Raw genomic sequence first — 21,925 nt, 5'->3', positions numbered from 1 at the left:
GGATGCCAGCCATGGCTTTCATAATGCACCAGTAGACTCACAGCAGTTTTCATTGTAGGGGAGTGGAGGGGCGAGGCGAGGCAGCCTGGACGGGTGCCCTCCACGGTGGGGGGGGGGGGGGGCAGCAGGGCTGTGCCGCACCTTGGAAGCTTAGACTGTCCTGACTTTCAGCTGAAAGGTCCCTCCACATCTCCAGGACCAACACGCTCACTTCACATGCTGTGGGAGCAGGTGGGAGAGGGAGGCGGCCCACCCAAGGCTATTCTGGTGGTCCTGAAGATGTGGATTTCAGATCTGCTGTCTCCCCGTTCCTGGCTCTTCCCACAAAGTCCTGTTGAAATCCCTGCCCTGGAACCCCCAGCACTGTCACTGCCTGGCACCCTGCCGCCCACCCATCCTCCAAGACCATTAAGGCCTTATTCTCTAACTTAGGGAGCTAGTTCCAGGCTGAATGAAATGTTCCTAGGGGGAGAATCCCTTCCTGGAGCCAAGCCCAGGCGTCCCAACCCTGACTGCAGACGAACTGCTGCTTCTGGAGAGTGTCCTGAGCTTTTGTGTATATTCTGCCACTGCAGCAACATCCTAAGGGCTGCCCGTTTCAAGAGATCTGGGGGTGGGGGACAGGGCGGAGGCACAAGGAGACAGAGTGACCAAGACTTGAAATTTGCTGAATGAGGGACCTCAGAGTTTGCTTGGAGAAGTCTGTGTCCACACAGGCCATGCTAAGCTCAAACGCTGGCATTAGAAGCCCCCAGAGATTGCAAAGCCCTCTTCTCTTTGGCGGTGGTGGGGTGTGGGGTGCAGGGTGGGGGGCAGACAGGAGCAGCGGACACAGGAGCTGCCAGCCTTCTGGATGTTTCCATGCACATACAGAAGTTCCCAGAGCAGGGCTGGTCACCGAGTCATTCGAAACCAAACAAAGCAGTCTTTTTGTTTTCCGGCCCATGCAACGTCTTCAAGACTCTTCCAGAAACAGTGGGTTTTCTCCACCCTTTACTCTTTCTCCTCTCTCCACCTCATTTTCTATTCAACATAAAACTAAAGCTGAGCTTTCGTATGGCAACTTCATCCTAGAGCATTCTGGTAGCACCCAACATTTGGCAGCTAACCCCTACCGCAAGAGCCTCACCCCTCTTTTGGGGACCGCCCATCAAGAAGTGGGAGGGATCGGGGGGGGGGGGGGGGGCTGTCCAAGGAACACACATTCTTTAGGTAAGAGGAAGTTGGAAACTTTCTCCAGTCGCAGCGTGGCCCCTGCGCGCTCTTTGATGTGCTCATTTGTACTCATTTGGGATATGGAGAGAAGGGAGAGAGGGGATTTGAGAGAAAGATAAGGCAGCAATCTCTCCGGTGTCCCTTCAGTGTCAAACTGCCCCACATGACAGAGACGACGGAAGACTTCACGAATGCCAGCAGCAGTCTTGCTTCCTGAGGCCTGAGCACGGACACCCAGGCTGGACACGCGGGGTCCTGAGCCCAGACAATGGGGCCCCCTGGCAGACTGCCACCAACAACGGTGGAATGCATGGGGCCTGCGGACCCCGACCCGGGGTTGGCACGGGGGGCTGCTGTTGACTGCGGAGAAATGTCACACTTCAGCCTGGTCTGCTAAAGCTTTCAGAGGTTCTAACACCCCACTCTATGCCTAAGCTCACTGGTACCCAGAGACGGGATGGAGAGGGGTACACCCGGGGCACCCATCCTGCCCACCCCAATAAGCATTTAGCCAGATCCAAGGAACATGGGTGCAACTTTTACAAAAAGGATCCACTTCTCATCAACCCCCAGAAACCTCAACAAGTTAGCTCTCCCTCCCGCCTTCCCCACACCCACTGGCTGTCAGAGTAAAGTTTATTTGTTGTTTTTCTAGGGGTGAATTTTTACCCCACCACCCACCCCTAGAGTACCGACTTCGGGACAACCAGCCATCCCAACACTGCGCAGTCATAACTGGGACACCCCAGCCTCACAGCCCGGCTGGTGGGGCCCCCTTCCCGGTGGACCCACGTGTTTTGTTGGGTCTCTTGTCTGTCTACCCTGGTTTTCGGTGCATTTAACTCATCGGATCAGGACTCGCCTTCCTGGGAGGGAAAGGGCCGGGAAAGGGCGCCCCCTGGCGGGAGCCGGCTCAGCTCGCACCCCCAGAGCCCCGCGCCCGCGCGAGCCCACCCCGTCGGCGACCTCCGAGCGCGCCCCACCAGACCCCCTAAATCCGGACAAGCCCGGGCTGCGGATCCACACGGCACTCCACGGAACCGCCGCTCCCCCGAACTGCGCACACCTTACAGGGAGTAAGGGAGGCCCCGGAGGACAGCGTGGCGACGCTACCCGCCCAGCTGCGCGGGGCCCGAAGGCGGCCGCCCCCAGCGCCCCAGCCGGGCTCAGCTATCCTCCTGCTCGGGCCCCCCGTCCCCAAGCCCGCCCGCTGGCGCCTACCTGCTTCCCGACAGGCAGTGTCACGCACACCCCACACTCTGCGCGCAGTCCTCACCGAGACCCCGAACCCTGAAACCACACCTGCCACCCCCGACACCATTCCCCTGAAAGGCCCCCACCCCCACCCACCCACCCACCGGCGCTCCGTGCCGCTGGCGCTTGCACCTGTGCTGGGCGAAGGCCCTTTCCCACGGCGGACTCGGGGCAGGGATTCGGGCGGGCACGTCTCCCCTCCCCGCCCCAACCCCCATGCTAGTTGCGTAGAACTTGGTCCCTGGGCTTCACCGGGACCGTCCTGGGACGCCCCCAGCCCCGCTGCCCCACCCCACCCCCACTTAGTCCGGCAGTCTCCCGGGGAGGGAGCGCGGCGGGTCCCCAAGCCCCCGGGGGCGCAGCGGCGAGGCGCCCGGAGGGCACGGCCGGCACGGAGGTGCGGAGCCCCCTTACCTTCCGGCGGCGGCGGCCGCGCGACCCCGCGCCAACTCCCGCCGGCGGCCGCGGGGGAAACTTTCCGGGGCGCAGAGGCGCGCTGGCAACTCGGTCCGCGCCGGCTGCCTTCCCGGCGGCGGCGGCGGCGGGTCCGGGGACGGCCGGCGCGGGGCGGCGGCGGCGGCGCTCGCGGCTCGGGGCCGGGGCTCCGGGGCCGGGGCTCGGGCGGCCTCGCGCGGCGCGGCTGTGGAAGGCTCGGCGCTGAGTCCGCCGCGCAGCCTGGAGCCCCCGAGACGCCGGCAGCAGCTGCAGCCGCCCGCGCGCCCCCCTCCCCGCCGCCGCGCCGTCCCTCCCCCTCCGCGCTCCCCGCCCCCCAAACCTCCCCCTCCAGTCGCCGCCGCCGCCGCCGCCGCGCCTGCCGCCGCCCTCCCGGCCTCGGTCTCCTCCTGGGGCCCGGGATCCCGGGCTCGCTCCGGTGGGGCGGGAGGGGTCCCGGGGTCCACCCTCCCCCCCTCGTGGCCCCCCGCCGCCTCCCCGCCTCGCCCAGGGCCTCACTTCGTCTGAATCCGGGCCCCCCTGGCCGGGGTGGGGAGAGGGGCGCGCCACGCTCGGAGGGTCGATTCCAGTGAAACTTCCACGCTGCCCCCCTTGACCCGAAGGCAGGGCCGGGGGCGCGGGAGGTTCGCCCAGATCCCGCCCCCCGCCCCGACTTCCGCTCCCAGGCCGGGAGGAGCTGTTGAAAGCCTGGGGGACTCGCCTCCCGGGGCTGCGTTCCGCAGATCGCCGGGGCCGCCGCCCGGGCTGCAGCGGGGGGGCCTGACCCCGGGCCCGGAGCAAACGGCCCGCTGCGCACGGCCGGGCCTGGGTCTCCCACCTCAGGGCTGGGGTTCCTAGGGAGGGAGGAGGGAGCCCTTATCCCTTCACGCCCCGCTCCCCTCCCCAGGGGCCTTTGCTGAGACCCGCAGCCTCTGAGCGGGTTTGTTCGAGCCGCCAGCCCTGCCCCAGAAGGATCGGGAGCGCAGATCCCAGCTGACAACCGAGCCAAGGAGCTTGGTGGCTGCCCGGGGGACAGGGGCTCCTGCCCACTCCTCTAGCCATTCAGTGCCAGACCTGAAACTCGGCACCCCGCCCCTGCGCCCGGGACCCTCCAGCCTGCAGCAGCTCCCAGGCGGGGGTGGGGGTGGGGAAAGGGGACCCGGCCCAGGTAATCTGCGCAGTGTGAGTGGCACCCAGGAGGGGAGCCCCCTCCTTCCTGGCTATGGATGTTATGTCTGTTGGCAGTCCCAGACCTCAGGAGTGTGCCCAGGGGCAGGAAGCCACTGCCTTTCCTTGTCCAGGAAAAGGAGAGGCCCTCTAAGGACCTTGGGGTTGTCTGGGCCTTTCCTGCATGTCACTGAATCTCCAGGTGAGCCGAGGAGGCATAAAGGAGAGTCGGCTGGGCTGGGGGGAAAAGCCTGGGATGGAAGCTGCAGAAATGGACCCAGAGCGAGCAGTGCTTAAACCCACCGGGAGAAAATCTCTGATGTGGAATTTCTGTGAGATGAGGGGCCAGGAAGACTCGAAGGGGCTTCAGGCTCCACTTCACCCCGTTAGCTCCGGGACCAGGACCCGGGGAAAGAGGCTGGCACCGCGCTGAGACACCCCACAACCGGGGCCGCGGCATGCTGCCGGGGGAGGCTGCCTGCATGAGCGCCGGCTGCAGGGCGCCACAGAAATTTAAAGTGAAAAACAAGCACAAAGCACAGATCCAGGGCAAGGACGAACGGGCTTGGGAGGTGGAGGCAAGAGACAGGGGGCGGGTGGACCGAGGGAGAGGAGGGGGAGAGGAGGAAGGGGCCTCAGGGGAAGAGAGCACCTGGGAGATGAGAGAGGACTGGCCGGACAGCTGGACAGGCGGCGGCTCCAGTCCCTGTCAGACGCCCCGGGGCTCAGCCATTCTCGGCCCCAGCGGGAATTGTGCCCTCTCTGTGCTGCAGACAGGGGCGTCTGCCTAATAGCTTCCTTTAAATCAACTCTTGTTTTGTTTCTGCTTTTGCTTTTTATTTTTTTGTTTTGTTTTTTATTTAAATGTGATTGTTTTTAAAAAAGAAATGTTATACCATTACCATAAATGGAAAATCAGCATCACATTACTATAAATAGAAGGTTAACTATAAAAAAGAAATATATTGAAAATAAAACAGTTATTAAATTCTAACCAGCTGCCCTTGTTAGAGGGAGGAAGGGGCTGAGCCCCTGACCCCACTGGCTGCTGAGTAGGGGCACCGGCCAAGGGCTAGAGAGACTAATGACGTCAGCAGCGCCCGGGGCCCTTGCTTTGCCGGTCAGAGGCTGGAAACAGGACTGGACAGGGACCCCCTCTCCTCCTGCAGGGTGCTGGAGAACCAGCGCTGGGTGAGTGAAAATCTCTGTGAGCACCCCCGATGCCCCACATTTGAGGAAACACGATTCTAAGAGTATCAGGCACAAAGCACTTTTTGTCAAAAGCTAGGGACCCCAAGATTTCAGTTCTGGTCTTCAGGTTACAAAGGAGAGTCCAGCTTTGCTCTCCTGGGTGACCCTGGGGAAGTCGTCCCCTTCTCTGGCCTCAGCGTCTCTGCCTGTAAAACAAGGGCTTGGGCAGATGGCCCATGGGACCCTTTGGCTCTTCTTTGCTGAAAACAAGAGAGGAACCAAGAAGGAGGCTCGTCAGGAAACTGAGAAGGGTTTCGTGAAGGATGGGAGGCTGGGGAAGGGAGAAAATGCTGTGGGTGGGCCATGGGTGAGGGTCAGCAGCCCGCAGCAGGGAGAGAAAGAGGCGGAAAGGCCAGTGCTGACTGACCACTTGGAGTTTAGACGGGCATGAATCCAGAAGTGGCCTGACCTAGAAAATTCTAGAAGCCCCATTTGCTCACTCCAGAGGGAACCTTCTGCAGGATTTACTGTGATCCAACGAGCTCATTTTACAGATGGTGGTCTAGTAGGGATGGTTCTTTTGAAAATATTCACCTCTCTTGAAGGTGCTCTTAGAGTTTGTTTCCCCAGCACCTGAAGGTCCCACACCTGCCTGTACTGGGCAGCCGAGGGATGCGTCAGCGGGCCGGTCTGCTGGGTGTTCTCACCCAGGAGGAAGAGCAGAGCGCCCCAGCCTGGGGCAGACCCCTTCCCTCCGGCCTCAGTGCTCCCATCTGTAAAATGAGACACTTGGGCGAGATCAGTGGGTTTCAGACCGCGCAGGGAGGAGACCTTCCAGCTTGGCTCCCTTTTCATCAGTTTTGTACGATGGTGTCTCACGTCCAATTTCAAGGAAAAAATGTCCTTCACTTTAAAAAAAGTTTGAGAGCACTAGAAGAGGTGACCTCTCGCGTCTGACATCTGTAACTTCACGGCTGGTCAGACTGTGAGTGCCTCGAGGGCTGGACCCTGCCTGGCCGTCTCCTCCCGCTGAGACACTGAGCCTCGGTGGACGCCTCTGAAATGGGGAGTGGAACAGCGTCCTGCATTGGGGGGCTGTGAGGTTTGCGTGAAAAGCCCTTGGCTCAGTGGCTGCACATAGTAAGTGCCCAGTAAAGGTGCACGGAGCTGTGCGGCCTGTGGGTTGGCTGGATGGCGCCTGCCCAGCCGGAACCTTCCCCAGGAGGCAGGCGCCCCTACCTCCCAGCTTTCCTTAAGCAATCTGCACTGTAGATGTTTCATCATTGCTCCCCTGTCTCTTTTCCTCCGGGTTGTCTTTTTATATGTAATTTGCAATCATTTCCAAAAACTGACAGTTCATTAGATGAACAACTGAGTATGATTGAATTTGTTTATCTTTGCGATGATTTTCATATAAATAAATTCACAAATCCTAGAAACATCCTCTGTGAGCCCAAGCGAACCAGCTGGGGGTTGAAGGACATGTTCTTGACCCTGCAGGCCTGGGGATCTCCCCTGCTTTTCCCTCTTTGTCTCCCTCCAATAAGCTACCCACAGGCCCGGGCGGGGCAGGCCGGCCGCTCAGTGTTTTCAGGCCAAGGCCCGAGGGCCTGCCCGCCAAGGTCCCCCTCCCCCCCAGGAATGCTGGGGCCTGTGAGCTGGGAAAGGAAGGGACGATGTGCACGTCCCCTCCCCCCACCTCCGCAGGAAAAGAGCCAGAGCCCAGATGCCTCTGCTGGGGGGCCCAGGGTCAGAGCTCCCTCCGAGGCTTGCAGCTCGGCTTTCCAGAGAGCAGCTCCCCAGGAATAGCAAGGGAAGATCCTGCTGGATAAACAGTCCACAGACCCTTCATCCTGCTCCTTCCATTCTTAATTGAGAGTAAAAAGACAGCAGTGATAATGTCTCCCATGTATGGAGTGCTTGCTTGGTGGAAGCTCTTGTTGTGAAGTTAGATCCAGGTTCAAAGCCTGGCTCCTTCATTCACCAGCTGTATGAACTTGGGTGAGTAGCTTCGCCTCTCTGTGCTTTCGACTCCTAATCTTTGAAGAATGTTTTACAGTATGCCAAACAGAGCACCAGCTCACTTAAACCCCGAAATGCCCCCATAAGGAAGGGAAAACTCAGAGAGGTTAAGACATCTGCCCAAAGTCCCACAGCTAATAAAAAGCTGGGAGTCAAACCTTTCTCTTTTCGTGTATATAGGGAGCATGTGCTCATGACGCAGGGAGAGAGCTGTGGGCAGGAAGAAGGTCAGAGGGCCTGGAGTCAGGCCTTGGCCAAGTGCCCTAACATATCTGAGCCTTAACATGTGTAAAGGTAGATAACAGCCATCCCCCAGGCAGGGCCGTAAACACTGAAAGATATGACATCTGCAAAGGGTATTTTGCAGAGAGCATGTAATAAATGTGAAATATTTTTGTCACCTTTATCATCTGTGCAGACAGCTGTGTTTACAAGTTTGGAACCCAGGGTCCTACCGAGGCACCTGGTATTACTCAGTCATGAAACAGATCTCTGCGAGGGTGCAATTGTGGGCTGGGGCTCGGCTCCACACCTGGACATCCAAACCGTACCAAGGATGTATGTGGTCCCTGCCCCATTAGGATGATTGATGGGGAAACAATCAACAGCATCAGAGAAATTTTTATTAATCTTGCCTTATCAGCAGTGCCTCCATTTTACAGATGAAAACACTGAGGTTAAGCCAGCATTCTATCTAAGCGTGACCTATGTAAGATCTGCCAGCAGGTTGGTTTTAGGGTTGGGGATGTTTGGGCAGTGCTTCCCAAATTAAGGTTCTCTGGGCCGGACCTCTTACCTCATTTTCTGCTCTCCAAGCCTCAGTTGCTGGCAGATGCCTTTTCCTTCTGTGAACTGTCAACCCCCACCCTCCTGCTCCCATCCCCAGAGCCTCTGATGTCTAGCCCTTCTGCTCTGTGATGCAAGCAGCTCCTAAGGAGAGGGAATGGGGAGACAAATATACATTATCGTCAACCAGGGACCTCGGGAAGAGTGTCCCCCTCCCCCAAGCCCCAGAGGCGGGGTAGGGTCAGGGCTCTCCTGTTCCTGAGCAGTAGACACCTCATCTGGGTCTCTAAATCCAGCTGCAGAAGTGAGAATGGTTAAGATGAGTTTCCTTGCAGTGTCAGAAGGATGCTGCTCTTGGACTCTGGGATCAGATTAGTCCTGAGTTAAAATCTCAGTCTTACCTTGACCTTGAGCCAATAGTTTAAGCTGCCTGAAGCTCATTTCCCTCCTCTGTGAACTGGAGAAAATAACTACCTCTTTGGGTTTTGGAAGGGTAACTGAAATAATGCATGTAAAATGCTTAGCACAGGGCACATGTTAAGTACCAAAGAGAAGACCATTGTGTCTATTTTCCTGGCAGACCAAGTTTCACTGATGCACAGAGCATACATTAAAAGTCTACTGTATGCTTAAAGGGGGGCCAAGCGATGAAGGCCTCAAGCCAAGAACTTTAACTGAACGCTAGCCACTTTGCTAAACCCTATACCTCCATTTATTCCTACCAACAATCCTGTGAGGAAAGTCTATTATTGTCCCCATTTTACGGAGGGAGAAACTGAAGCTCAGAGAGGCTAAGTAACTTGCCTGAGTTCCCCCAGCTGCTGAGTGGCAGAGCTGAGATTTGATGGGCTCGTGTCCTAACTCACGCTACCTCATGCCGGTTATCTCATCTTTTCTTCCCAAAGTGCTGTGGTTATTAGAATTGTTCCCATTTTACAGATGAGCAAAGTGAGGTTCAGAGCAACAGAGTGACTCAGCCAGCAGAGCAGGGGCAGAGCTAGAAAGAGCCCCCAGTCTTCTGATTGCAGGAGCAGTGCCTTTGAGATAATGTTCGGGCAGCTGGCGGTGGGATCCCTCCAGCCAGGGAGCTAAGGGACCGCGGGGGAGCTTGCTGGGGGTAGCGGTGAAAAAGCCAGCCCACCTCCTGTCACTTTGATGTCTGCTCCATGTTCTAGGGTGCCATTCAGCAGCAGAGAGCAGGGCTGAGGAAACTGGATCCCTGCCAGGCCATCTCCAGGCTTGAGGACAGATCTGCACCTGGCTGTCACGGTGACGGTGACGGGACGTGTGTCAGCACAGGCCCCTGGGGTGGGGGGGCAGGACCCACCTCCTGCTCCAGTTTCCTAGGTAGCACAGGCTGGCTCCCGCTCCCTCTCTCTCCCCACCTCTCCTCCTTCCTCCCACCCCTCCCCCTCCTTCCCTCGCCTTTCTCTTTATGCTCACTTAGCTTCCACCCCCCAAACATGCCCTTCCAAGTGACAAGGCTCAGAAGAAATGACCCCATGCTAGTTCTCAATGTCACATGTGCTCTGTGCCTGCTGCCCCAGGATGGATGCACAAAGGATACTCGAGAGGTCTTCTCCAGCTTTGCCAGTGACTCAGAAATGGTTTATTTCTCTAACAAATACTATACAGCCCTTACCGTGTGTCAGACACCCTTCTGGGTATTAACTGCTATTATCCCTATTTTATGGATGGCAAATTGAGGTACTGAATGGCTAAGTAATCTGATGTTCTCGCAGCTAAGTTAGTGGGAGAGCTGGAATTCAGGCAATCTGACTCAAGGACCCAGGTTTTCAACCACTTTATCTTATTGCCTCTAATAGCTTTGATTTGTTACAGCAACTTCCCTGTCTGTTAAATGGGAACACATATACCTGCAGGAAGAAAAGCAAGCCCTCTTACGTGCACTGGGTTCTGCTTCCCCTCACAGGGCTCACAGAGCCTTGGAGATGGAAGGAACCATGGTGATTTGCTAACCTCAGGCTTGTAGGTGTGTGTGATGGGAATTCCATGTGTGTGCATCAGTGATGGTGTATGTCCAGGTGTGACAACCCATGTCTGAGCTGATGTATATGTGTGTGTGAGATGGTACATGTCTCTGTGTGTGTGCACATGTATGTGGTTGTACATGGCTTGGTTTGTCTATATGTACGTGCATGTGTGTGAGATGGTACATGCCCATGCTTGTGTGCATGTGTGTAATCTGTGCGTGTAATGGTAGTACCTGTCTGTGCCTGTATATGTGTGCCTGGGGGGATATCTGTTCATGTGTGGGCTTCTCTGTGAATGTGAGATGGCACTATCCATGCTTGCATGTGTGTTGGTAACACATCCACACTGCATCTTTTTTCCAGAGTGAAGCTGATTCATTTACTCAAATTAATGTTCACATCTTGACTGGCTCATTTAGTGGGAACAGCAAGTCCCTGTGCCAAGATGTGAACTGACCCTCAAGACCCTTCCACCAAAGAAAAAAAAATATGAAGCATATCTTGTTCCTGAGTTAACGAGCATTGGGCAATGATCAGCCTTCTACTCCTGCTTGTTTTGCAGCAATGCCTGCTGACCCCCACATAGCATTCTGTCAAAGGGAAATGTAGGAGAGCTTGTAAAGGAAGACAGGGAAGGGGGCTCCAGAAAAGAGGAACGGGAGGGCATTTTACAATTTACCAAGCATGATTTTGTCCAGCTAAGGAACCACGGAGACCAGTGAGGGAGAGGCTGGCAGCGCTGGCCCACTGATTTACAGCAGAACCAGCCGCGGCCCATTAGCCTGGGTGTCCACATCCCTCTTACCGCTTCCCAGGTTTTACTCCTTCTCTGCTCCTGCCTGCTTTTTATTCCAAATATGTAAACCTCTAATAAACGCAGAGACAGGCTTATGCCTGATTTATCCCCAGTTACAGAGGAGCCAGAGCCAATTAGAAGGTGGATAAAAGGCCCCATGTGCAGTTTGTAGAATTGCTTCCCCAGCATAAACAGCTTAACTCCATAAAGCTCCCCTAGAATGTTTGCGTAGTGGCTCCACGTCTGGAAGAGGCTGACCTTTGTTATAAGACCGTGGGTCTGTCCTGATGATTGCAGCAGGGCAGACTGCAGGCGGCTCAGGCCTGTGTGTGTGTATGGCCCAGCCACTTTGGAATGGCCTTGTCCGATTTTTAATTCACAGACTGGACCAGGTCGTGGCTTAATACATATCCAGTGACTGAAAGAATGAATTGGATGATCGATAAAGATTTGCTTTAGCAAAACAGAATTAGGAAGTTAAGGCCTCCAAGGGGGGGAAATCACATAGCATATCCTCTCTGGCCAAGAAAACACTGTTGTTTTGATTATCCGTGCCACTGAGCACCCCGCTCTAAGAGATGTCATGCCACAGCCTGAGCTATAGCCTCAAATCGGAGCTTTCATTCTCATATACATTATTTTGGAGTGTCGGCTGCATTCCAGGAACTACGCTAGAGAAACCTTCAGCAGATAGTCTGTGGTCCCCTTTGTGAGCTCACGGATGGTCCGCATTGCACTGTTCTTGGCGTCAGGCTGCCCCGTGAATGCAGTCGAGGGCCCAGCAGCTCATGTCCCAAGCCTGGCAAAGACCCCCTTGGGCCACCTATGGGAATCCTGGTGCCCCCTCACCCCTCCCAAGAGGCCAAGCCAAGGAGAGCAGCAGCACCTTATTAGATATGAAACCCCACTAGCAACCTCTACCCGCTTTCCAGAGCCTGGAGCCAGTGTCCCCTAAAATGGACGAACTGACAAGAACTCAAGGAAGTGGGTAAGCACTAAGAGGGCTCCAAAGTGTCCTGGCTTGGAAGATAAATCACCTACCCACCCTGGCCCTCCCTGCCCCCAGCTTCTCTTCTTTCCCTCCGTCTTCCTGGGGCTCCTGGAGACCTGCCCACTTCAGTGGTGGATCCAAGACGTCAGCCCCAAGTGACGTCTCCTCTAAGGAGCATCCACCTTCTCATCATCCTTGGATAGCTTGCCCACCACTGTCCCCAGGCTGAGTCACAGGGGCCTGAAGCAACTTCCTCAAGGGCAGGAAACGGCAAGTTTCTTAGGGAAACTTTGGCCAGGCCAACACAGAAGGCTCCAACCTTCACTATTGGGCTCGGAAGTCAAAGGGAAAGTTCCGGTGCTGAGGTGCTCCAGGGGCTCGGGGAGCCCACACTTGAATTGCCAAAGAAAACCCGGCCCAGGCAGACCCCTGACCCTCCGTATCTGACCACCCTGCCGAAGACCTTGAACCCAGGTCCTTTGTCTCTGTCAACTGTTGGGAGTTTGCTTCTGCTGGGCGGTCCACACAGGGCACCCTGTCCCCACAGACCTCTGAGAACCAGGGCAGAATATTGTCCAGGGAACAGACCTGCGTGTGTCCTCACTGCTTCTCAGAGTAAAAGCTAAAGTCCTGACAATGACCCCCAGGCCCAGCCTGGTCTTGCCCCCACTCTCCGCCCGAACTTCATCTCCTTCCAGTCTCCCCTCCTGCCCACCCTGCCTCAGCCATTCTTCCAACATGCCGGACAATTCCCACCCCAGGACATTTGCATTCACTCTTCCCTCCATCTGCAATGCTTTTCCTCCAGACAGCTGCATGACCTGCTGCTTCATCTCAGAATCTTCCCACAAATGTCGCTTTTGCGGTGAGGACTCCCCCTGCCACTTATAACTGCCATCCCAGTCTTCATGGCACTTGGGATCTTTTAAGGTTCTGTATCATTTACTCAGGTTTGAAGGTAAGCGCCTCGAGGGCAGGAGTCACTGGCTTGCTGTCTGCTATCCGCTGCATGAGAACAAAGCCGGCACAAAGTGGACACTGAGCCGGGAGATGAATGAGTGCCTTAGACCAGGACTGTCCGAGAGCAGAGGTTGGCCCCTGGGGTATTTGTTTCCTTGCAGCTGGCCCTGCCCGAGGCCACTTAGCTGCTGAGCCCAGCAAAAGGCACCGCAAATCCTGCTGACCTGTCACCACCACTGCTAGAACAGCAGCGGGAGCTCGCACTTACTCAGCACTCACGAGTGCCAGGCCCCATTCTAAATGCTGCGTCCGCGTTCGCGCATTTAAGTCCTGCCCCTGTCCTGAGGGGCAGGCACTATCATCCCCATTTCCAGAAGACGAAACTGAGGCACCAAGCAATTAAGTAACCTTCCCAAAGTCACAGTGGTCATAAAAGGCAGAGCTGGGACTTGGACACAAGAGCCTGGCCCCACTGGGGCGGTGGAGGAGACAGAGGTGTAAAAACCACACTTAGGGCAGCCCACGCATGCTGAGCAAGCAAAGGGGAAATATTGTTATCATATATGATCACAGAGGCCAAGAAAGGCTTATCATGAGAAATGATGTTCTCTGGGGTCTTGAAGCATGTACAGGAGATCATGGGTACAGAAAGGGAGAGAGAGTTCCATATCAAAGGGAGGAAGATGTGAAAGAGCGTGATGCCCTCTGGAAATTGTAGGGGGGTTATATGATTGAATCATGGGATACACATGGGGGAAGCGTAAGAGGCAAAACTACAGAAGTGGCAGCAGCTCTTCAAACACTAAGCTGAAGAGTTTGAGCTTCATCTTGGAGACTACGAAGAGTCCTGGAGGCTGGGGACTTACGCAAGGTAGTGAACGCATCCATTCACTCAGCAGACAGCTGCAAAACGCTAACATGGACCAGGCACCACCCTCAGCTCTGGGACCCGTGTCTGAAGATGACTCCTAGCAGAAAGGAAATGTGCCTGCTTCAAATTCCGAATCCCAGCACGGATTCTATGACTGTCTGTTCATAGAATGTGTGGACGGACGGATGGATGGATGGATGGATGGATGGGTGGACGGGTGGACGGGTGGACGGGTGGGTGGGTGGGTGGGTGGATGGATGGACGGATGGACAGGTGGGTGGATGGGTGGATGGGTGGATGGATGGGTGGACGGGTGGACGGGTGGACGGGTGGACGGGTGGACGGATGTATGGATGGGTGGACGGGTGGACGGGTGGACGGATGGATGGATGGGTGGACGGGTGGACGGGTGGACGGGTGGACGGGTGGACAGGTGGATGGGTGGGTGGGTGGATGGATGGACGGATGGACAGGTGGGTAGATGGGTGGATGGGTGGATGGATGGATGGATGGATGGATGGATGGATGGGTGGACGGGTGGACGGGTGGACAGGTGGACGGGTGGGTGGGTGGATGGATGGACGGATGGACAGGTGGGTGGATGGGTGGATGGGTGGATGGATGGATGGATGGATGGATGGATGGGTGGACGGGTGGGTGGGTGGATGGATGGACGGATGGACAGGTGGGTAGATGGGTGGATGGGTGGATGGATGGATGGATGGATGGATGGATGGGTGGACGGGTGGACGGGTGGACGGATGGATGGATGGGTGGATGGGTGGATTTATGGGTGGATGAATGGGTGGATGGACAGACAGCAGGAAAGAAGGGTGGATGAATGATCCTAATTCCTTTACCCAGCTCCCTAGGAATGAAACTTTGCCCCATTTCTCTGACCAATCTCACAAGGGAATGATGATGAGGAAAACCCATTAAGCCCTGGATAGCCTTTTAAATATTAGTCGCTAATGAAGCAGGACACACACGAAACACAGCGTGGTACATGCCCTGGAGGCGAAGAGAGCCCAGGCTGATGGATGAGGCCTCTGAGAAGGGCACAGGGTGGGCTGTCACTAAGTGCAAATGCGTCCCTCCCCCACCCCACCCCCAGGTTGATTCCAGCTTCGCCATTCCAGGGGGAGGGATGTGGGCTCCTCCCTGCTTCCTGCTGCCCCTCTTCTGGCCAGAGTAAAGGAGCAGGCAGCGTTGCTTGGCCTGTGTTGGTGGGAGAAGCCCTTGTGAGAGGGGCTTAGATGTCCATGTGGTTGACTTCACTTAAATCTTCTCTGACACCTGCCCATTCTGTCAATTTTCTCACCTACGGCCTGTGATTCCTGAGACTCGTTAGACGGACCAGGATAAGGGAAGCACGGGATAGTGTGTCGATCAAGCTGGTGCGCATTTATTGAATGCCTACTGCGTACAGGGCACTGTGCTAGAACAATAGCAACAACCAACAGCCATCAGGCACGTGACAGGTGTCAGGCAGGTCTTGCCATCACTTAAAAGGAAGCTGTGGCTTCCGGGGCGGGGGGGATGGGGTTGGTCAGCTGTCCATGGGACAGAATTGAGATTCAAACAGGCAGACTGGCTTCAGAGCCTGTGCTTTTAACCCGACCCTGTGAGAGAACACAGGAGGCCTGTACTGGAGAAAGAGGCTGGGCGGGACGCAGCTGTGATGGGGGCTGTGTTTGTCACCCACTCACAACGCCACGAGGCTGCTTGTTGACAATGAGTGCACAGTGGCTTCAAAATACGTCCAGCAGCACGCCTGGCGGTCCCGCAGACCTGTCTCTTGCTTCAACAGTGTTTGAACGGAACAGACACGGGGACTCTCTCCCCCCGACCTTTCCGGCCTCGACCACCCTCCAACTGCCTCTCCCGCTGCAACCTCTGGGACCAACTTCTGGGCCAGCCCCTGCCTCCGGGACCAGCTAACAGGTTTTTTGTGGTTAGCTCCTCATTGTCGACCAACCATGAGCTCCCAGATCCGCCAGAATTATACCGCCGATGTGGAGGCCTCTGTAAACGGCCTGGTCAACCGGTATCTGTGGGCCTCCTACACCTGCCTCTCTCTGGGCTTCTATTTCGACCGTGACGATGTGGCCCTGAAGGGCGTGGACCACTTCTTCCGCGAGTTGGCTAAAGAAAAGCGCGAGGGGGCCCGAGCATCTCTTGAAGATGCAAAACCAGCGCGGTGGCCGCGCGCTTTTCCAGGACGTGCAAAAGCCGTAGCAGAGTGAGGGTGGCTCAGTGGCAGAGTTCTTGTCTGCCATGCTGGAGACCTGGGTTCGATTCCGAGCATCTCTTGAAGATGCAAAACCAGCGCGGCGGCTGCGCGCTTTTCCAGGACGTGCAAAAGCCGTCCCAGGATGAGTGGGGCACGACCCCGGATGCCATGGAAGCCGCCCTGGTTCTCGAGAAGAGCCTGAACCAGGCCCTTTTGGAACTGCATGCCCTGGGTTCTGCCAACTCGGACCCACATCTCTGTGACTTTCTGGAGAACCATTTCCTAGATGAGGAGGTGAAACTCATCAAGAAGATGGGCGACCCCCTGACCAACCTCCGCAGGCCGGGCTGGGCGAGTATCTCTTTGAAAGGCTCACCCTCGAGCATGACGACTAGGAGCCTCCAGAGCCCAGAGGCCTTTATGGGGCGCCCTCTGCATTCCCCTGGCATCCAGGCTTCTGCCTGAGCCCCTCCCTCCAGCCAGGAGGTTCTCTTTAACCAGCTGCCCTGCCACCCTCTAACAAGCCTTGAACCAAGTGTGAACAATAAAGCTTTTTGCAGCAAAAAAAAAAAAAAAAAAAAAAAAAATACGTCCACAACTTCCTCCTTCCTGCAAAAGGTGGAGAAATAGACACAGACACAATTTTGCATGGAATTTGGGGGACCTTAGAAACACTTTGTGATCCATGGACTTCAAGTTAAGAATCTCTGGTTTAAAAGCTGGTTATAAATATGTTAATCGTTGCAACTTAGTCAGAGCTTCCTGGCAGCCAAGGTGAAAAAGAAGATACAGGGCTCCATAGCTCTTACTTGTCTTCAGGATTAAAAAAAAAAAAAAAAAGCATACTAAGTTCTTCAAAAGAGAAAAATCACTTTCCTGATACATTGTCTAGGAGGAATTTATCTCTGGGAGCAAAAAGCAGTGCTTGCTCTTTTCACTAAGCAGGAGCTGCAAGGTGTCTGGGTCACAGCCTGTAAAGAGCGCAATGCCACCTCGGAAAGGAAAACATCGCCAGCTTCCTTTCACCAACAATAGCACTGCCACCAGCCCCAGGTGTAAATGCAGTCGTGGTTCGTAGTTCTAAGGCAAGTTGCTGAACATATGCAGGGAACATATGGAGGTGCCCGGGAGGCCGGCCGCCCCCGAGAAGCACTTCTGTAGCCAGCCTGCTGTTCCTTCCCCCCCGAACATCCCGGGGCACCTGCCTGGCCGCAGTCCTGGGGAGGGAAGGGGCGCAGTCCTGGTGACAAGTCCGGGAGCAGACTGGAGCTCTCTCTGGACGTCACATGGTAGGGGCTCACGGCCTACAGGGGGACATAGCTGGGGGCCTCTGCCGATTTCATCATCCTGCAGCTCAGTTCTCCTTCCTCTCCCTTTTTACTTGTCACCATTCTTAGTTTCTTCTTCTCTCTCTATTTCTTCTTTCCCTGCTCATCGCTCTCCCTCTCTCTCACTCATTCTTTCCCCTTTGTCTTTATTTCATTTTTGGTCATTCTCCTTTATGCCTCTTTTTGTCTTCTGCACTCTCTTGTGGGTTCTGTTCTCTCTGTTACCTGCTCACTGACTGTTTCTCTGTCCTTAGTTCTCTCCCAGCCTTCCTATCTCTGTACCAGTCCCTCTCCATCTCTGTCTCACTTTCTCTTTTCCCTTTCACTCTCGATCTCTTATTAGCTCTTTCCCTTCTTCTCTCTCCATCTGTCCATCCATCTGTCCGTGTGTCCCTGGGGCTCTGTGTCACTGTTTCTCTTTCTGTCATCTGTCAGTATTTCTTTGAATGGGTGCCTGACTATCTTTCTTGTTCTCTCCCGCTCACTCTTGCTCTCTGTGGCTTTTCCACAGTCTCCCTTCCCCCCCTCCCCACGTACCCCTCTGCATGGCTGCTGTGTCTCTGCCTCTCTCACTGGGGTCTGACTCTTTACACCTCGGCCTCGGCCTTGTCAATCTTTCCTGGTTCTCGGAGGAGGGAACCGAGGCCCAGAGAACCCTGTGCTGCGCCCAGGGCCTGCCCACGTCACCGGGGCACCCAGACCCCAGGCCCCGAGCCACACTCGCAGCATGCCTATCCCCAGCCCAGCCCCACAGCCCTGCCCGGTTGCCATGGTTACCTGACTGTCCTCAGAGGCCACAGGGAGGGGGGAAGGGGAGGGGGCCCTGTGGCTCCCCGACGGCCCCTCCTCAACAGGCCTCCCTCCCCCAAAGGGAGATGAGTCTTGAGAACCCCCCACCTCTCTCTAGGGGACCAAACAATTCCCAAAAGGACCCTGCTGGTCACTCACTGAAAAGAGCCCCTCGACCCCACAGGCGCTGGCTACCTCAGGGAGCACCACGAGGCCAGCACCCCGGACCCGATGTGAGCCAGTCCGAGCTCGAAGCCGCCCCTCCTGCGGGCACTCGGTCCCTCCAACCCTTAGCAAGGTCTCAGGGGGACCTTAGGGGTGGGGGCTGAGCAACGAAAGGTCTCTGCCTTTGAGACCCCTGCAGAGAAGAGAGACGGGGGATTCTGAGCGTACCCCCTCGCTGTGTCGGGGGGCATCATGGAGGTCCCCGAGAGGGAAGGCTGATGGCTGAGCCTTGAAGGGCAAAGGGGGGCAGGGGAGAGGTGACTGGGATTTGAGGCAAATGGCACAGTTTATGGGACAGCCCTGGGGCGTGGGGAGATGCCTTGGGGGTATGAGTGTCTGTAAACCCATGAGACCTGGTAGCCCCAGTACCTTATTCAGTGTCTGCTAGAGCAGAAGCTAATAAATGCTGAATGAATGAATGAATGAATGAATGAGCTGCAAAAGGCTCAGTGGAGGCTAGAGGTACCCTGCATGGAGGGGATGGGGAAGAAGAGCTAGAAAGATGTGTTTGGGTAAATTTTATTAAAGACCCTTGCACCCAGACTAAAGAGTTGGGATTCCATGCCTTATTAATGCTTTTTGTTTGCTTGCTTTTTAAAGAAACAGCACTCTGGTGGTGGTTTGGAGACGAACAGGAGTTTGAACTCATAAACTTAACATGTCAAAATCGGAGCTCTAGATTTTCCCACCTCCCCCTTCCCACCCGGCCCCAAGCCTGCTTCCTCCGGGGCCTCCCTCTCCAGCTGACGCCAACTCCATCCCTCCAGTTGCTCAGCCAAACGTGGCCTCGTCCTTGACTCACCTCTTTCTCTCCCACCCTACATCTGATCCAACATCTGATCCACCAGGAAATCCTGTTGGCTACACTTGCAAAACGTGCCTGGAATTCAACCACTTCTCCCCTCCTCCACTTCCATCATCGTGTCCCACCCACCCCTGGCTCTCATCTGGGCTATTGCATGGTCCCTAACTTTCTTCTTTTACCCTCCCCCTGTCTCCCGTCCCGCAGTCTCTTCTTGCACAGTAGCCAGAGGAGCCAGAGGCCTCCTGTTGTTAGGTAAGTCAGGTCATGTCACTCGGCTCTAAACTCTGCAAGCTTCCATGTCATGCTGAGAAAAAGCTGAAGCCCACACAATGGCCGATGGATTCCATCTCCTCTCTGATTTCCTCACTCCACTCTCTCTCCTTACTTTTCTTTAAACTCTTCAGGTAAGCACCTGCCTCAGGGCCTTTGCACAGGCTGTTCCCTCTCACAAATGTCCTCATGGCTCCCTTACTTCCTTTATGCCTTCTCTCAATAACCGCCTGTTCAGTGAGGCCTACCCTGACCACCAAATTTTAAATTGCTCCCCCTATCTTCTCCATCTCTGATCTCCTTTACCCTGCTCCATATTTCTTTTTACATAGAACTGGTCACCAGCTGCACTAGTTTAAAACTGTCATGAGCCCCAGAGAAGCCATGTTCTTTTCTTCATCCAATCTCGTGGGGGCAGACATTGTTTAGGATGGAAACTTTGATTAGGTTGTTTCCATGAAAATGTGTCCCACTCAGTTGTGGGTGGGACCTTCTGATTAGGTCAATTCCATGGAGAGATGTCTCTGTCCATTCAAGGTGACTCTCAGTCCACTTACTGGAGACTTTCAAGGGGGAACCATTTGAAAAAAGCTCAAAGCCAACCCATTTCTGGTATATTGCATTCTGGCAACTTTAGCAAACTAAAACACCACTCAACATGCTAGATCACCTATGCATTTATTATGGTTATTGCTTGTTGCTTGTGTGCCCTGGTTAGAATATAAGCTCCATGAAGGCAGGTCTTTGCTTTGTTCCCGGACATCTTCCAAGTGCCCAGGTCAGTGCCTGCCACGTGGTAGGTGCATCAGTTTCCAGGGGCTGCTGTAACACACAAACGTGGCATTCCTAGAACAATGACGATTTATCCGTTCATGGCTCTGGAAGCCAGAGACCTGAAATCCTGGTATCGGCAGGACTGGTTCCTTTTGGAGGCTCTGAGGGAAAACCCCTTCGATGCCTGTCTCCTGGCTTCTGGGGGCAGCTGACAGTCCTGGGCATTCCTTGGATCGTGGCTGCTGCACTCCAGTCTGCCTCCTTCTTCTGTCAGCTCCTCCCCTGGGCCCCACATCTCCCCCTGTCACCCTCTTATAAGGACACATGCCATTGGATGTAGGACCCACCAGGATAATGCAGGATGAAGCCATCTCGAAACCCTTGACTTAGTTGTACCTTTAAATACTCTTTTTCCAAATAAGATCACTAGAGGTTCTGCGTGGGGCCACCCCCAACACCCTGCAGGAGAGACTCAACCAGCTTTGCCAGACAAAGGGGAGGTGGTAGGAAACCAGGAGTCCATTTAGGAAGCTGCTGAGGTACCCTGACCAGAGACCTCTGTAGCCTAAAGGGATGAAGAGGAACAAACAGACTGGGGGGATAAAGTAGAGTTAAAACAGACAGGACTTGGTGGCTCTTAGGTATCAAAAAAGGGAGAAAATGAAGGGAAAAGACATTCCAAAATTTTCCAATCTTTTTCTGGCTGGACAGTGTCTTGTGGCAGACACTACTGACCAGCCCCCCCAAACCATGACCAACCCCCCCTCCTCCCTGCTGCCCTTGCTGTGTAGTGTCTGGAGATGTGGCAGCCTTCCTGCCACCAGAGGGAACGGCCAAGAGAATCGAAGAGGCTGGCAGCTCTGACACTTTTATGACATCATGAGCACCAATCGCCGCTCCTCCAGACTCCTTGATTTGTGAGAAGAAATCCTGACAGGTGCAACCTGCTGTTGGCTGGTTTGGCATACCTTGGATGGGTTTCTCAAGCCCCTTTTGGGGGAGGCTGGAAAGCTAAAGCAATCCTATTTCGCAGACTCCCTTGCAGCTAGGATTCTGGCTGCGAATGAAGTTCTGGTTAAATGCACCTGTGTCAGGGGTGGGCAAGGAAGAGAGGCAGCGGTGTCTCCTCCCAGGCTCCCTGCGTGCTCCGCTGTGGTGGCTGCAGCGGCATCTCCACATCACAGCTATGGTATCACGACTTTTCAAACAAAAGGCCATGGGCAGCCTCTGACTGTCACTTCTCCAGGCTGCCCAACAATTTTGAAAACATCTCATTCCCTCTTTTAATTCACTTGCTGCTTAAACTTCCTAGCATGCTTTCCATTTTCTGCATGGAACACTTGCAGGTAGGCCCTGATTCCTCACTGGGGTGGGGGGCGTCCTCTGCTCCCCCCCACACAAAGCATGCCCTCACCTTGCTTCGCCCTCCCCCCAGCTGGATTGCTTCTAACTGGAGATGTGGTGTCAATTATCCCTCTTTTAAAAAAAAGTTTCACCTTTTATTTTATGGAAAATGATCATTTGTTGAATTGAAAACATGGTGCTGTTTTGACACACACTCCAAAGTGAAGGCCAGCCTTCCCCCACCTGCACCTCATGGCACTCGCAATGACTTAGCTCTTCATTCCGGATGCAGGGCATTTCATTTGTCACAGCACAAGATGCTTAACAACATCAGTAACTTTAAAAATCTGCAGAAAGGGCCTTTATTGGCAAAGTATAAGGTTTTAACGAGGCTGGTGACACTCCCAATCTAACATCCGGGTTTCTGAGTAATTCTCACCCTGTTGAAACTCAAAGCCAGGAGAGCATCCATTCTGCT

General features: G+C 55.1%; 1 protein-coding gene across 14 annotated transcripts in view; it reads right to left on the bottom strand.

Moving 5' to 3' along the window:
- TSPAN18 (tetraspanin 18) overlaps positions 1 to 4,839 on the bottom strand; it is a 183,729-nt gene extending 178,890 nt beyond the window's left edge. For 6 of the 14 annotated variants that reach the window (XR_013156955.1, XR_013156958.1, XR_013156957.1 and 3 more), the window contains exon 1: positions 3,421 to 3,557. The gene's annotated coding sequence lies outside the window, so the exon portion shown is untranslated. Of the gene's footprint in view, positions 1 to 2,883; positions 2,950 to 3,420; positions 3,558 to 4,720 lie in introns of those variants that run through there. The other 8 variants (XM_077114475.1, XM_077114476.1, XM_077114477.1 and 5 more) reach the window with 3 other exon arrangements.
- Positions 4,840 to 21,925: the final 17,086 nt, after the last annotated feature.

The sequence above is a fragment of the Tamandua tetradactyla genome, chromosome 8 (assembly GCF_023851605.1).
Source record: "Tamandua tetradactyla isolate mTamTet1 chromosome 8, mTamTet1.pri, whole genome shotgun sequence".
Taxonomy (NCBI): Eukaryota; Metazoa; Chordata; class Mammalia; order Pilosa; family Myrmecophagidae; genus Tamandua; species Tamandua tetradactyla.
Note: the sequence above shows the minus strand (reverse complement) of the source record. Positions and strands in the feature narration are given on the sequence as shown.